Source organism: Anomaloglossus baeobatrachus, chromosome 1, assembly GCF_048569485.1.
Source record: "Anomaloglossus baeobatrachus isolate aAnoBae1 chromosome 1, aAnoBae1.hap1, whole genome shotgun sequence".
NCBI classification, from domain to species: domain Eukaryota; kingdom Metazoa; phylum Chordata; class Amphibia; order Anura; family Aromobatidae; genus Anomaloglossus; species Anomaloglossus baeobatrachus.
This window is the reverse complement of record NC_134353.1, coordinates 652,662,071-652,676,687: the sequence shown is the minus strand read 5'-3', so window position 1 is coordinate 652,676,687 and position 14,617 is coordinate 652,662,071. Positions and strand designations below refer to the sequence as shown.

The 14,617-nt window shown below is 44.6% G+C and overlaps 1 protein-coding gene across 2 annotated transcripts in view; it reads right to left on the bottom strand.

The window, feature by feature from the left end:
• ARHGEF40 (Rho guanine nucleotide exchange factor 40) overlaps positions 1 to 14,617 on the bottom strand; it is a 224,019-nt gene that overhangs the window by 74,675 nt on the left and 134,727 nt on the right. The window lies entirely within an intron of this gene.

Below are 14,617 nucleotides of genomic sequence, written 5' to 3'. Positions count from 1 at the left end.
CCTTGCAGACAGGCTGCTGATCATCCAGTCAAAGCACTCATTCATCAGGTGAAATGATCTTTTATGCAGCAGAAGAGATCATAACTCTCAACGGTGCATTGTCCTTTGTAAATGGGACTCGCACTGCCAAGAACAATGCAGCTTACCTGCACTGAGCAATCTAGTATAGATCACTCAATGTGAATCATTTACTTAGGTCTGTCTGATCTATAAAAGTATTGTGCCACCGTTCAGTCTATGTAAATGATCCTTCGTAGAACTATAACGCTCAGCACAATTTCTGCTATAACACATTCAGCTATCAGGGGTTTGTTCTGTAGTATACACTGCTATGACTCTGTTTAAGCAGACATAACAGGGCATTTGAACAAGCTTCAGCTCAGTGAGGGCCTTGATGTGGTGATCTGCTCTGATTGGTGCCAGTGGTGTGAGCTGGTCATGGGGCAGGATTTATACTAGCAGCTTGTCAATAGTAAAGGAGGTAAGTACGGTAGCAAACTGCTGTATAGAAATGATTGGGCTGGAGAGAGGTAACTGGGATATTAGGAGTTAACTCTTCTCTTGGAATGTAGCTACTGTGCATAGTCTGCCAGGGTCTGAGCAAGCATCGGTGTCTTAAATGCCATGAAAACAAGCTGTGCATTATGAAAAATAAAAGCTCTCATTGCTACAGAATGAAAGCAGATAGAAAAAAACAATTCCAAAGAAAACTTGTTTAAGCACAGTGGCTCAGTGGTTAGCACTGCAGTCTTGTAGTGCTGGGGTCCTGAGTTCAAATCCCACCAAGGACAACATATGCAAGGAGTTTGTATGTTCTCCCTGTGATTGCATGGGTTTCCTCCTACATTCCAAAGACATACTGATTTAGGCCTCTTTCACACGTCAGTGATTCTGGGACGTTTGTGCTTGTTTTTAAACGTACCAGAATCACTGACATACGCAGACCCATTATAATGAATGGGTCTGCTCACACATCAGTGATTTTTCACTGCACGTGTCTCCGTGTGGCGTACACGCATGTCCGTGATTGCCGCACGGAGACATGTCCATTTTTTTCTGGCATCACTGATGTCCCACGGACCATGCAGTGGTGTGGTCCGTGAAACACGTGCCAGAAGAAAACGTGCATATAAAATAAAAATCATTTTTACTCACCCGGCGTCCAGCGATGTCCTCTGCAGCCTGCTGCTTCTGAGCCGGCTCATTACTGTCGCGCATATTCATGATGCACGACACAGCCGACCCGGAAGCAGCTGCTGCGGGGGTCAGCGCCAGCCGGATGCTGCACCGCGGGAGCGTTCAGCAACATGGAGAGCGGGAGCGGGCACAGGTGAGTTAATCTCTAAGTGCAATCACGGGCCACGGAGAACGGAGCCCGGATTGCACTTAGACAACCCACGTGTGCCATGATTCACGGCACACGCAGGGACATGTGCGTGTTTTACACGCCAGTGAAAAACGTCAGTGTTTTTCACTGACGTGTGAAACAAGCCTTAGATTGTGAGCCCCAGTGGGGTAAGTGTTGCTGGTGCTATGGAATTAATGGCATTATATAAGTGAATAAATGTTATTATTTTCATGCTGCTTAACTAAAGCAATGTTATCATATGAGAATATGTTTTCAAAGCAGCTGTGCTTCTCCTATCTCCCCAAACTTCTCCCTATACACACCTGCAGTGAATGGAGCAGTGTCCATGTTTAAATAGGCTCCGTACAGTAAGCTAAAGTGTTGCTGGCTCATCTGACTACTGACTAACAGCAGCTCTCCTTTGTGCTAGATTCAACCTGACCAGAAGCGTAGCTAGGGGTTTAGCTCATGGGACAGAAACATCTGAGTTGACCCCTAACCACAGGTCCCTGATTACAACTACTGTGGCACATCCTAATTGTAGGTCTAGGAGAACCTCAACAGATGACCATGCTATTACTGCAAATAAATATCTACACAAAGACCAACACTGATATTACCGCCATATGGTAACCATATAGTGGTAGATGCCAGTCTTTCAGAACATGTATTACAGTACAGTTACAGATACTAACTTACAGGTTATGTTCTTTCTAATGGAGTTGTTCACTTTTTCTGTCATTTCCATCTGACACAGACGAACATAAAACTTCTTCCAACCTTAGGCCCTGTGCGCACTGAGAAATTACTTTTTCTTAAGAAAAATCCGCACCCTCTGGCAGAATTCCGCACCCGCAATTTTACCGCGGTTTTGCTGCAGTTATTCTGTGTTGGTCCCTGCGGAAAAGAAGTGACATGCTACTTCTTTTTTTGCTGCAGAACAGCTGGAGAAATTCTGCAGCAAATAGATAAAAGATAAAAGATAAAAAATGCAGTGTGCGCACAGTATTTTGGTTTTACCATAGATTTTGCTGGGGAAGGACTGCAGAAAGGTTATGAACAAAAAACGCATCTTTTCCTGCAGCAAAAACCGAGGCAAAAAACGCAGTGTGCGCACAGGGCCTTAAACCATCTGCAGAGATTACAACAAAGACACATTTGACGCCTATTACTGCACCTGCTATGTGGCACCAAAACTGTTCTTTTTAGTACCCCACATAATAACGCCCACCACGCTGCCCCTTGTAAAGTAAAATACTTCCTTTGTGCCCTATGGATGGTAAAATTGACCCCTAGAAAACAAGCATTTTTAACAATGCTCATTCACGAATATCTTGCAATGTAAATTTATACTACGGCTCTACTCTCATCAAAACGGTCTCTGTCTTCTGCCAGAAACCCGGAAGTTAGGAGATTTCATAGCTGTCAAAAATTACTGAGCTGTGGAAGAAAGTGTATCTCGTGGTTTCTCCCCTTTCTGCTTCAATTTCAGCCAAGACATAGCTAAGAGCCACCTTTTCATGATTTCTCCAAACAAAATATTTCAGTAGAGCATATTTTTAATTGAACTGGCTCAGAAAATGAATGGATATATCAAGTAAAGTCTAAAATATGTATGTGTATTATTTTAATAGAATGTGGCATTACTATTTTCTTTGCATACTTTATAGTAATGGACAGGGCAGGTAGTGTAAGGCTATGTGCCCACGCTGCGGATTTACCGCGGATTTTGCCGCGGATTTGCCGCGGATTTACCGCGGATTTTCCGAAAATCTGCAGCAGCGGCACTTCCAAGCCATTTCAATGGCATTTTGGAAATGCTGTGTCCATGCTGCGGATTTTTCTGCGGCGGATTTGCCGCGGATTTTGATCCGGAAAAATCTGCAGCATGTAAATTATTGTTGCGGATTTTGGTGCGGATTTTGGGTATAGAATGGGGAAAAAAAAAAAATCCGCGGCAAAAATAAGGTGCGGATTTGCCGCGAAAGTCGCGGATTTTCATGCAGAAAAATCCGCAGGTACATTCTACCGTGGACACATAGCCTAACAGGAGAAATCGTAGTAGAGGACTGTGCAGGGCACAATACTTTATGTTTATGATCTGGTAGTTTTGTTCCCTGGGTTTCTCATCACTAAATTTGCCTTTAACCCCTTAACGACCGCGGGCCGTAAAATTACGTCCTAAATGACATAATCTTACTGCCCGCGGTCCTCCGGCGGCAGCATGCCGCGATCGGCACACATCTCAGCTGATTTTCACAGCTGAGATGTGTGCCTGCTAGGCACGAGCAGAATCGTTATCTGCTCGTGCCGATTAACCCCTTATATGGCGCTGTCAATACATGACAGCGCCATTATAAGCGCAATCGCGGTAAAGTTTTTACTTACCGCCGAAACCGGAAGTCACGTGACGCGATCACGTGACTCCCGATAGTTGTCATGGTAGTACAGGGTCATGTGATGACTCCTGTACTACACATGAATTGGTTTCACTTTCGCTGTGCCCGGGGCACAGCAAAAGAGAAAGACAGCGTATCTGCTGTTTACAGCCTTGCAGCTGTGATCAGCAGATACTGCAGAGCGATCGGAATGCTGATCGCAATAGCCCCCTAGGGGGACTAGTAAAATAAAAAAAAAAAGTAAAAAAATAAGTTTTAAAAAATTAAAAAAAAACAAAAAAACCTAAAAGTTCAAATCACCCCCCATTCGCCCCATTGAAAATTAAAGGGTTAAAAAAATAAAAAATATACACACATTTGGTATCGCCGCGTTCAGAAACGCCCGATCTATCAAAATATAAAATCAATTAATCTGATCAGTAAACGGCGTAGCGGCAAAAAAATTCCAAACGCCAAAACGACGTTTTTTTGTCGCCACAACTTTTGCGCAAAATGCAATAAGAGGCGATCAAAACGTAGCATCTGCGCAAAAATGGTACCGTTAAAAACGTCAGCTCGAGACGCAAAAAATAAGCCGTCATTGAGCCTAAGATCCCGAAAAATGAGAACGCTACGGGTCACGGAATATGGCGTAAAACGTGCGCCACTTTTTTCGGACAAACTTCCGATTTTTTTTTAACCCCTTATATAAAAGTAAACCTATACATCTACAAACTCGCACTGACCTGAGGCATCACACCCACACATCAGTTTTACCATATAGTGAACACAGTGAATAAAATATCTCAAAAACCATAGTGCTATCGCACTTTTTTTGCAATTTTTCAGCATTTGGAATTTTTTTGCCATTTTCTAGTACACAATATGGTAAAACTGATGGTTTCATTTAAAAGTACAGCTCGTTCCGCAAAAAATGAGCCCTCACATGACCATATTGACTGAAAAATAAAAAAGTTACGTCTCTCAGAAAAAGAATGGCGAAAAAAAAAAACGGAAAGCGAAAAATCGGCCGGTCGTGAAAGGGTTAATAAGGTGATGTTAAGGTTACAGGAAGGCGGGTGTTTAAGGAATATCTTATCTACAGATCCATATTTTACAACCAGCAATCATCTCGGCATCCAACCTACCATCTCACAATTTTATAATCTTTCATATACTGAATAGTATATATTTCAGAAACTTTTTGCTGCAATCAGAGTAAATTGACTACATTAAGGCGGGCTTTGCACACTACGACATCGCAGGTGCGATGTCGGTGGGGGTCAAATCGAAAGTGCCGCACATCCGGCGTCGCAGGCGATATCGTAGTGTGTAAATCCTTTTTGATAAGATTAACGAGCGCAAAAACGTCCAAAATCGTATCATCGGTGTAGCGTCGGTCATTTCCATAATTTCGGAAGGACCGATGTTACGATGCTGTTCCTCGTTCCTGCGGCAGCACACATCGCTGTGTGTGAAGCCGCAGGAGCGAGGAACATCACCTTACCTGCGTCCCGCGGCTCACGCCAGCTATGCAGAAGGACGGAGGTGGGTGGGATGTTTACGTCCCGCTCATCTCCGCCCCTCCGCTTCTATTGGCCGCCTGCCGTGTAACGTCGCTATGACGCCGCACGACTCGCCCCATTAATAAGGAGGCGGTTCGCCGGCCAGAGCGATGTCGCAGGGCAGGTGAGTGCATGTGAAGCTGGCGTAGCAATAATGTTCGCTACGGCAGCAATCACAAAATATCGCACCTGCGATGGGGGCGGGGACTATCGCTGCAGCATCGGTAACATTGTTACCGATGTCGCAGCGTGCAAAGCCCGCCTAAAGGTCTCACAATGGAGATTTATCATGTTTAGAGGGAGGATGATAAGTATCTGATGGCTGGGGGTCCAATAGACTTTGAATTGAGTGGACGCTGCTCCACTGAAAGGTTGCATAGTGAGGAGGAATGCGTATCTTGGCACCCTTTCCCTAGTAAAAGTGCGGGTTCAGGTAGTAGGATCCTCAGCATTAAAATATTTAGACCTGTCCTGTCATTTGTAACGGGCAAGGACTCAATCATAAAACACTGTAATTGACATGTAACTACACTTTATATATATATATATATAAATAACACTAGGTTACTTTCTTGTATTAATAATGAGAATTGTATGGGGGCATGAATATTCAGAGATTTATTTTTCTGCAATATTTTTCCTTTTATAATATATAAATGCTTATTGACTGTAGCCAGCAGTTTCTCATTTAGTTGATTTTACCACAGAAAATCGGTATAAAAAAACAATCAGGTCCTAAGGGTAAGAATCCCAGCCTGTGCATTCTACAAATGACTATAACAGGCATTCATTTTTTGCGGAAAAGTAAAACCCTATTTAACGCCTTCCCTCTGCCAATTTTAATTTTTTTCCTCCCCTTCTTCCACAAAAACATAACTTTCTTATTTTTCCGTCGACATAACCGTTTGAGGGCTTATTTCTTGCAGACCAAGTTGAAGTTTTGAATAACACTGTTCATTTTACTGTACCATTCACTACACTGGAAAATTGGAAATAAAATTCCAAGTGAGGTGGAATTCGGAAAAAAAAAATGCAAGTGCAATTCTGCCATGTTTTTTTTGCTTTTGTCCTTAAGGCTATGTGCGCACATTGCGTTTTTCGTGGCGTTTTTGCGCCTTTTTCGGGTGCGTTTTTGGTCTAAAAACTGCATGACCACAAAGATGCAACATGTGAATTATTTCTGCGTTTTTGCCTGCGTTTTTCACATTTCATTATGTTTTCATGATTTTTTTTTTAGTATTTCTTGAAGCCAGAAAGTTGCCATATGAAATGACGTTCGTTTTGTGCCATGTCTGTGATCTGATTTTTTTTTTTTTTAAACAAAAGTAAACAACTGAATGAACATCCTCAGAGCCAGGCGAGTCCATCATTTTTGCCAAGGGTTGTATGTTCCCATAAGGTTTTTCTACTGCTAAATTTCTGCAGTGGAAAATGCGCAACAAATCTGTCGCGGTAAACAGCAGCAGATTTTCAGCTTGTAAATAAGCAGCAGTTTTTCTTATTCACCTTGTGTGATCGCACCATAAAAGTCTTCGTATGAACATTTTTTTCCATGCAAGAAAGTGTTAATAAAACATGACTCACTAGCCACAAGAAGCATTACCCAATAAATTCCAAACCACTTAACAGGAAACAAAAGTCAGAAAAATGCTTAATGATATGTTGTGAGTAAAAAAACAAAAGTTGGAATGATCTTCTCTCCAATTTACAGGATACAGTATCAGGATGTGAAATGCATATTATCGTACACATCATATATCATGTGTGTATACACAAACTGCGCCCTTTGTGACTAGTAAGACTGAGGACATAGAGAATCATGAGATGCCAAAGATATGAAAAATAAATATGCAAATTGTCTCTTCAGGGAGGAAGGAGACGAACTCTAGTGCCACCTATTGGAAGTAGCCTTATCATATGACTTAGGATTTATGCCAGATCAGAACCTAAATTTGCAGACACTGTGTTTTGGGGTGATTGTCCCTCATCAGTGCAAAGTAGGAGATATGATCTGGGTCTATGAGAAGCTATAATGGGGTCTAAGGGGAAAAATGTTCTCCTTGCGGAGACTGACAAACCAATCTGGCTGTCAGTGAGGAGACTTAGGCTCTGTGCGCACTCGTGCGTTTTACCCGCGGATTTACCCGCGGATTTGCCGCAGAAATTTCTTGAGAAATGTCTGCAATCTTTGTGCAGACATTTCCCAGCAAATTCTATGAGAAAAAAAAATAGCTGTGCGCACTGTGCGGATTTTTCTCAAGAAATTTCCTTGAGAAGAATTTCTCGAGAAAATTTCTTGAGAAAATGAGCATGTCAATTCTTTTCCGCAGGTACCCTGCGGATTTCGGCAGTACAGCCTGCAAAATCCGCAGGGAACCACCCGCGGGAAAATCGCGGCAATTTCGCGGCTAATCCGCATGCGGATTTGGTGCGGATTTTTTCCGGAGGTCCGGAAATCTTTCACTCCCAGAAGTTTCTCAAGAAATTTTCTTGAGAAACTTCACATTTCTAGTGCGCACATAGCCTTATAGCTGCGATGCTCCTCTGGCAGATATGCAAATTGTCTCTTCAGGGATGAAGGAGACAAACTCTAGTGCCACCTACTGGAAGCAACAATCCTAAAAGTCAAAAGTGACCCTTTATCGAGTTAGTGGCCATTGCCAAGAACTGAGGATCGGCTCCTATTTAAGGCTAAATTTGCATGTCCACTAATCAGCTATATGAAATGGATCCAGCACAAAAAAATATAGATCAGTTTAAGGGCTCGCTGACCCCACCGTATAACTCAGATGAGTGCTATCCGATGGTTTATCTGATAGCACTCACACCAATGTTATCTTATGGGGCAGTGTTGATCAGTGTATTTTTTTTCTTATGCCGACTCGGCAGGGTAAAAAAAAGTGCAGCCGTGATTTACATCGCAAATTGTATGGCGCACACCCATTCAAGCCTGTGGATCATTCAAAATCATTTTGAGTGCTGTCCGATCTACACAGACTCGCAGAATGGAGAACATGGAGACATTTTGTTCTCCAACTTCTCTTGACAGTGTGCTATGATTCTTTCATCCGAGAGAGGCAGATCGCACTATGTGGACACTCTGAACAAACTTGGATCAGAATTTGATCAGAGTGTCATTACCATAATCGTTTAGATTCTCTCACATCAGAGAATCAATGCTCGTGTGACCCCGGCCTTAGGCTATGTCCACACTTTGCGTCGTCGCAGTTGCAGGTCTCAACGCATCCTCTGGCAGAAATTGCTTTAGCCAAATTTGCTTTTGAGCCCAGAAACACGATAAATACGCTTGCGTTTTTACCGCGTTTTTGCCGCGTTTTTACCTGCTTTTCCATTGCTTAAAGACAGATGCGTTTTGAACATAAAGACACTGCTAAATAAAGTTTAAACAGTCAAACACTATGAAATAAGGGAAAAAAATATATATATAGTTATTTTAATCATAACGAAAATAGTTAAAATTAATATAATTTTAGCGGTTTTATACTATTTATCGCTAAAATAACAATAAATTAATATTTTTCATTAATTTAATTGTCGGACTGTGTGTGTGTGTGTGTGTGTGTAAAGGGACATATCATTGCATTATTCTGATGTCATAAACGTATGCTTTCTGCAGCTAAAAAGCATGTAAACGCTGGAGTTTTGCAGTTTCTTGCTTTTTGCAACTTCTCATTGACTTCAAAGTTAGCAAAACGGAGCCCAAATGGCAAAAACAATTGACATGCTACTTCTTTGAACGCAGTTTTTGCCCAAAATTATGCAAATTAAACGCAGCGTTTTGAACGGCAAAGTGCAGTCTAGAAATCTCCATTTTCCCATTGACTTTGCTGGAAAATCAAAACGCATGCATTTTGGCATGAAAACGCTGCAGTTCAAAACGCTGCTGAAACGCAGGTAAAAACGCAAAGTGCGGACACAGCCTAAAGCCTGCTTTACACCTTACAATTAGGCATACGATATCGTATGCGATGTGACACGCCCCCATCGTATGTGCGGCACGTTCAATTTGGTGAACGTGTCGCACAAACGATTATTTCCCGTCACACGTAGTTACCCTTCCATACGACCTCGATGTGGGCGACGAACATCCACTTCCTGAAGTGGGAGGGACGTTCAGCGTCACAGTGATGCCAATAGAAGCGGAGGGGCGGAGATGAGCAGGACGTAAACATCCCACCCACTTCTTTCCTTCCGCATTGCCGGCGAGAGCTGCGGGACGCAGGTAAGCTGCTGTTCATCGTTCCCGGAGTGTCACACACTGCGATGTGCGCTACCTCGGGAACATTGAACAACCTCACGTTCAATTTTTAGGAATTGAACGACGTGTATGCGATGAACGTTTTACCGTTCAATCGCAATCGTACGTAGCTGTCACACGCTACAATATAACTTACGATGCTGGATGTGCGTCACTTACGACGTGACCCCGCCGACACATCGTAAGATATATTGTAGCGTGTAAAGCCCGCTTTAGATTGCTAAAAAAAAAGTAGTGCACTTTTAGTTCCCACAATGAGTATTTGGTGTTTTTTTGCTGTTGCATATTTTCTTCAGCATTTTTGTGTCTTTTCATTGCATTTTTAAGTGTTTTTCCCTTTTCCATGAATATTTATGGTGCTTTTATTGCTGCAGTTTTTGTCTCCTTTTGGTATGTCATGTTTTAATAAAAATGCTTTGTTTTGGAGACTTCCTGTTACTAAGCTTTTATAAGGATTTACTGATAAAGTTATATGCAAACTAGATATGTCTTTAGAGTGTTTCCTCTGAATAACTGAACTAAAAATGCATGAAATCCAAATATCACATTATCACTAAAGTTTTACCAAAGATTTAAAAAAAAAAAAAAAAAAAAAAAAGCACAGTGGGCATGACATTTTCATAAATCCCATCCACTTTGCTGAAACACTACAACCCATATTTATTTATTATTTTAAATACTGATTGTTGGAACCTAGCCGTTAACATTGACTTTAAAGGGAACCAAACATCAGGATTTTGGTATATAAGGTAAAGCCAGTGCAGTACTGGCACTATAAGAGACAGTCTGTACATACCATTAGTTGGCAGCTCGGATGTTTAGGCTATGTGCGCATGTAGCATTTGTCCCTGCATAAATTTCTGCGGCGATTTGAACAGCACACGTGCGCTTCAAATCGCTGCAGAAAGAGTCCGTAATGAAAAAAAAAAAAGCCGATTTCATGCGCTCTGAGTGCAGCCCCTCCCATAGACAGAGCAGGGAATGCATGCAGAGCGCAGGAAAGAAGTGACATGTCACTTCTTAGAACACGCGCTTCGGGCAGCAGCCGAAGCGCTGTGCTCTAATACGCCACATGCGCACGTCTCCTGCATAATCTTCATAGATTATGCTGGGGACGCAGGACGCATGCAGTTACGCTGCGGTGCAGAGCGCAGCATAACTGCATGCAAATATGCAACATGTGCACATAGCCTTAGGGGCACTTTGCACACTACGACATCGCAGCTTCGATGTCGGTGGGGTCAAATTGAAAGTGACGCACATCCGGCGTCGCAGGCGATATCGTAGTGTGTAAAGCCTTTTTGATATGATTAACGAGCGCACAATCGTCGTAATCGTATCATCGTAACATCGGTCAATTCCAAATTATGGAAATGACCGACGCTACACCGATGTTGTTCCTCGTTCCAGCGGCATCACACATCGCTGTGTGTGAAGCCGCAGGAGCGAGGAACATCTCCTACCTGCATCCTGTGGCTCACGCCAGCTATGCGGAAGGAAGGAGGTGGGCGGGATGTTTACATCCTGCTCATCTCCGCTCCTCCGCTTCTATTGGCCGCGTGACATCGCTATGACGCCGCACGACCCGCCCCCTTAATAAGGAGGCGGATCGCCGGCCAGAGCGACGTCGCAGGGCAGGTGAGTGCATGTGAAGCTGCCGTAGCGATAATGTTCGCTACGCCAACTATCACCATCATATCGCAGCTGCGACGGGGGTGGGGACTATCGCGCTCGGCATCGCAAGCATCGGCTAGCGATATTGTAGTGTGCAAAGTGCCCCTAAGGCCCCCTTCACACGTCCGTGAAACACGTGCGTGTTTGTTCCGTTTCCGTATATACCGGAGACACTGACAAACATGCACCAATGTTAATCTATGATTGTGGTCACACGTGCGTTATTTCATTATGTCCGTGTGTGCGTGTCCGTGATCCGTATGTGTTTGCGTTTTGCATGGATGCATGTCCGTTATCTGCACGGAGCACGCACACGTGGACACAATGAAAGTCTATGGGTATGTGCACACACGTTAGTAAACACGTATGCATCTACCTATAGTCCGTGTCTGTTTGGTGTTTTTATTTCTAGTGATGTCGGCCATTCTTTCTATTTCTGTGTATGTCGGTCAATCTCCCTGAGTCCGTCGGTCGGTCTCTCTGTCGGTCTCTCTGTCTGTCTGTCCCTCTCTCACAGTCTGTCGGTCAGTTTCCCCCCCTCTCTCATACTTACCGTTCCCCGATCACCGGCGAGGCGCTGCACGGCATTCACACTGCTGCGGCGGCTTTTACTATTTTGAAAAAGCCGGCCGCTCATTAAACAATCTCGTATTCCCTGCTTTCCCCGCCCACCGGCGCCTATGATTGGTTGCAGTGAGACACGCCCCCACGCTGAATGACAGTTGTCTCACTGCACCCAATCACAGCAGCCGGTGGGCGGGTCTATACTGTGCAGTAAAATAAATAAATAAATAATTTAAAAAACCGGCGTGCGGTCCCCCCCAATATTAATCCCAGCCAGATAAAGCCACACGGCTGAAGGCTGGTATTCTCAGGATGGGGAGCTCCACGTTATGGGGAGCCCCCCACCCTAACAATATCAGTCAGCAGCTGCCCAGAATTGCCGCATACATTAGATGCGACAGTCCTGGGACTGTACCCGGCTCTTCCCGATTTGCCCTGGTGCGTTGGCAAATCGGGGTAATAAGGAGTTAAATGGCAGCCCATAGCTGCCACTAAATCCTAGATTAATCATGTCAGGCGTATCCCCGAGATTCCTTTCATGATTAATCTGTAAGTTACAGTAAATAAACACACACACATGAAAAAATCCTTTATTAGAAATAAAAAACACAAACATATACCCTGGTTCAACAATTTAATCAGCCCGACAAAGCCATCCAAGTCCGGCGTACTCCAGGATGGTCCAGCGTCGCATCCAGCTGTGCTGCATGGAGGTGACCGGAGCTGCAGAAGACACAGCCGCTCCTGTCAGCTCCACGCGGCAAATGAAGACAGCCGCGTGATCAGCTGAGCTGTCACTGAGGTTACCCGCTGTCAACGCTGGATACAGTGACAGCGGGTAACCTCAGTGACAGCTCAGCTGATCGCGCGGCACTCTTCATTTGCCGCGTGGAGGTGACAGGAGCGGCTGTGTCTTCTGCAGCTCTGGTCACCTCCATGCAGCACAGCTGGATGCGATGCTGGACCATCCTGGAGTACGCCGGACATGAAGGGCTTTTTCGGGCTTATTAAAGTGGTGAACCAGGGTATATGTTTGTGTTTTTTATTTCTAATAAAGGAATTTTTCTGGTGTGTGTGTTTATTTACTGTAACTTACAGATTAATCATGAAAGGAATCTCGGGGAGACGCCTGACATGATTAATCTAGGATTTAGTGGCAGCTATGGGCTGCCATTAACTCCTTATTACCCCGATTTGCCAACGCACCAGGGCAAATCGGGAAGAGCCGGGTACAGCCCCATAACTGTCGCATCTAATGTATACGGCAATTCTGGGCGGCTGCTGACTGATATTGTTAGGGTGGGGGGCTCCCCATAACGTGGAGCTCCCCATCCTGAGAATACCAGCCTTCAGTCGTATGGCTTTATCTGGCTGGTATTAATATTGGGGGGGACCGCACGCCGTTTTTTTAAATTATTTATTTATTTTACTGCACAGTATAGACACGCCCACCGGCTGCTGTGATTGGGTGCAGTGAGACACCTGTCACTCAGCGTGGGGGCGTGTCTCACTGCAACCAATCATAGGCGCCGGTGGGCGGGGAAAGCAGGGAATACGAGATTGTTTAATGAGCGGCTGGCTTTTTCAAAATAGTAAAAGCCGCCGCAGCAGTGTGAATGCCGTGCAGCGCCGCGCCGGTGATCGGGGATCGGTGAGTATGAGAGAGGGGGGAAACTTCAGTCACTCGGGGGATTAGCGGTCACCGGTGAATCCTTCACAGGTGACCGCTAATCAGTACACGACACAGACAGAGCCGCGGTATGAGGATGAAGTTGGGTGAAGTTCACCCGAGTTCATTCTCATCGCGCAACTCTGTCGGCTGTCAGCCGACATTTAGGCTATGTGCGCACTAGAAATGTGAAGTTTCTCAAGAAAATTTCTTGAGAAACTTCTGGGAGTGAAAGATTTCCGGACCTCCGGAAAAAATCCGCACCAAATCCGCATGTGGATTTGCCGCGGATTAGCCGCGAATTTGCCGTGATTTTCCCGCGGGTGGTTCCCTGCGGATTTTGCAGGCTGTACTGCCGAAATCCGCAGGGTACCTGCGGAAAAGAATTGACATGCTCATTTTCTCAAGAAATTTTCTCGAGAAATTCTTCTCAAGGAAATTTCTTGAGAAAAATCCGCACAGTGTGCACAGCTATTTTTTTTTCTCATAGAATTTGCTGGGAAATGTCTGCACAAAGATTGCAGACATTTCTCAAGAAATTTCCGCGGCAAATCCACGGGTAAATCCGCGGGTAAAACGCACTAGTGCGCACAGAGCCTTATAAACGACATTGTGCATCACACAGACGTTCATTCTACACGGACATTCCACGTACACATACACGTTCATTCCACACGCACACACGGACGCTCTACACATAAACACGGCTAGCATACGCAATTCACACAGATGCCACACGGACCATAAAAACGGACACAAAAACGGGACACGGACCCGAAAAACGGCCCGTAACACACGTGCGTGTTTTTCACGGACGTGTGAAGGGGGCCTAAGGCTGTGAAATCCAAGTTTGTGAAGTTTAAAAATTCATCATCTTTTTGACTGACAGTTGCACCTCTACTGATAATATCCGGGCGGATTATGCACATGGATTCCTGCCCCCCCCCCCCTCCGCCTGTTCCTCCCTCTCTCTGGCACTATGCAAATTTTTCTATTCAGTAACAGCTGATCTTACCGATTGGCTGCAGCAGACGATATCGTAGCAGACGTCTGCTGCAGCTAATCGGTAAGATCAGCTGTTCTCCAGTCCTGTAGTGACCCCGGACGCTCTCGCGGTCACAAAGAGATCTGAAGAAGCGA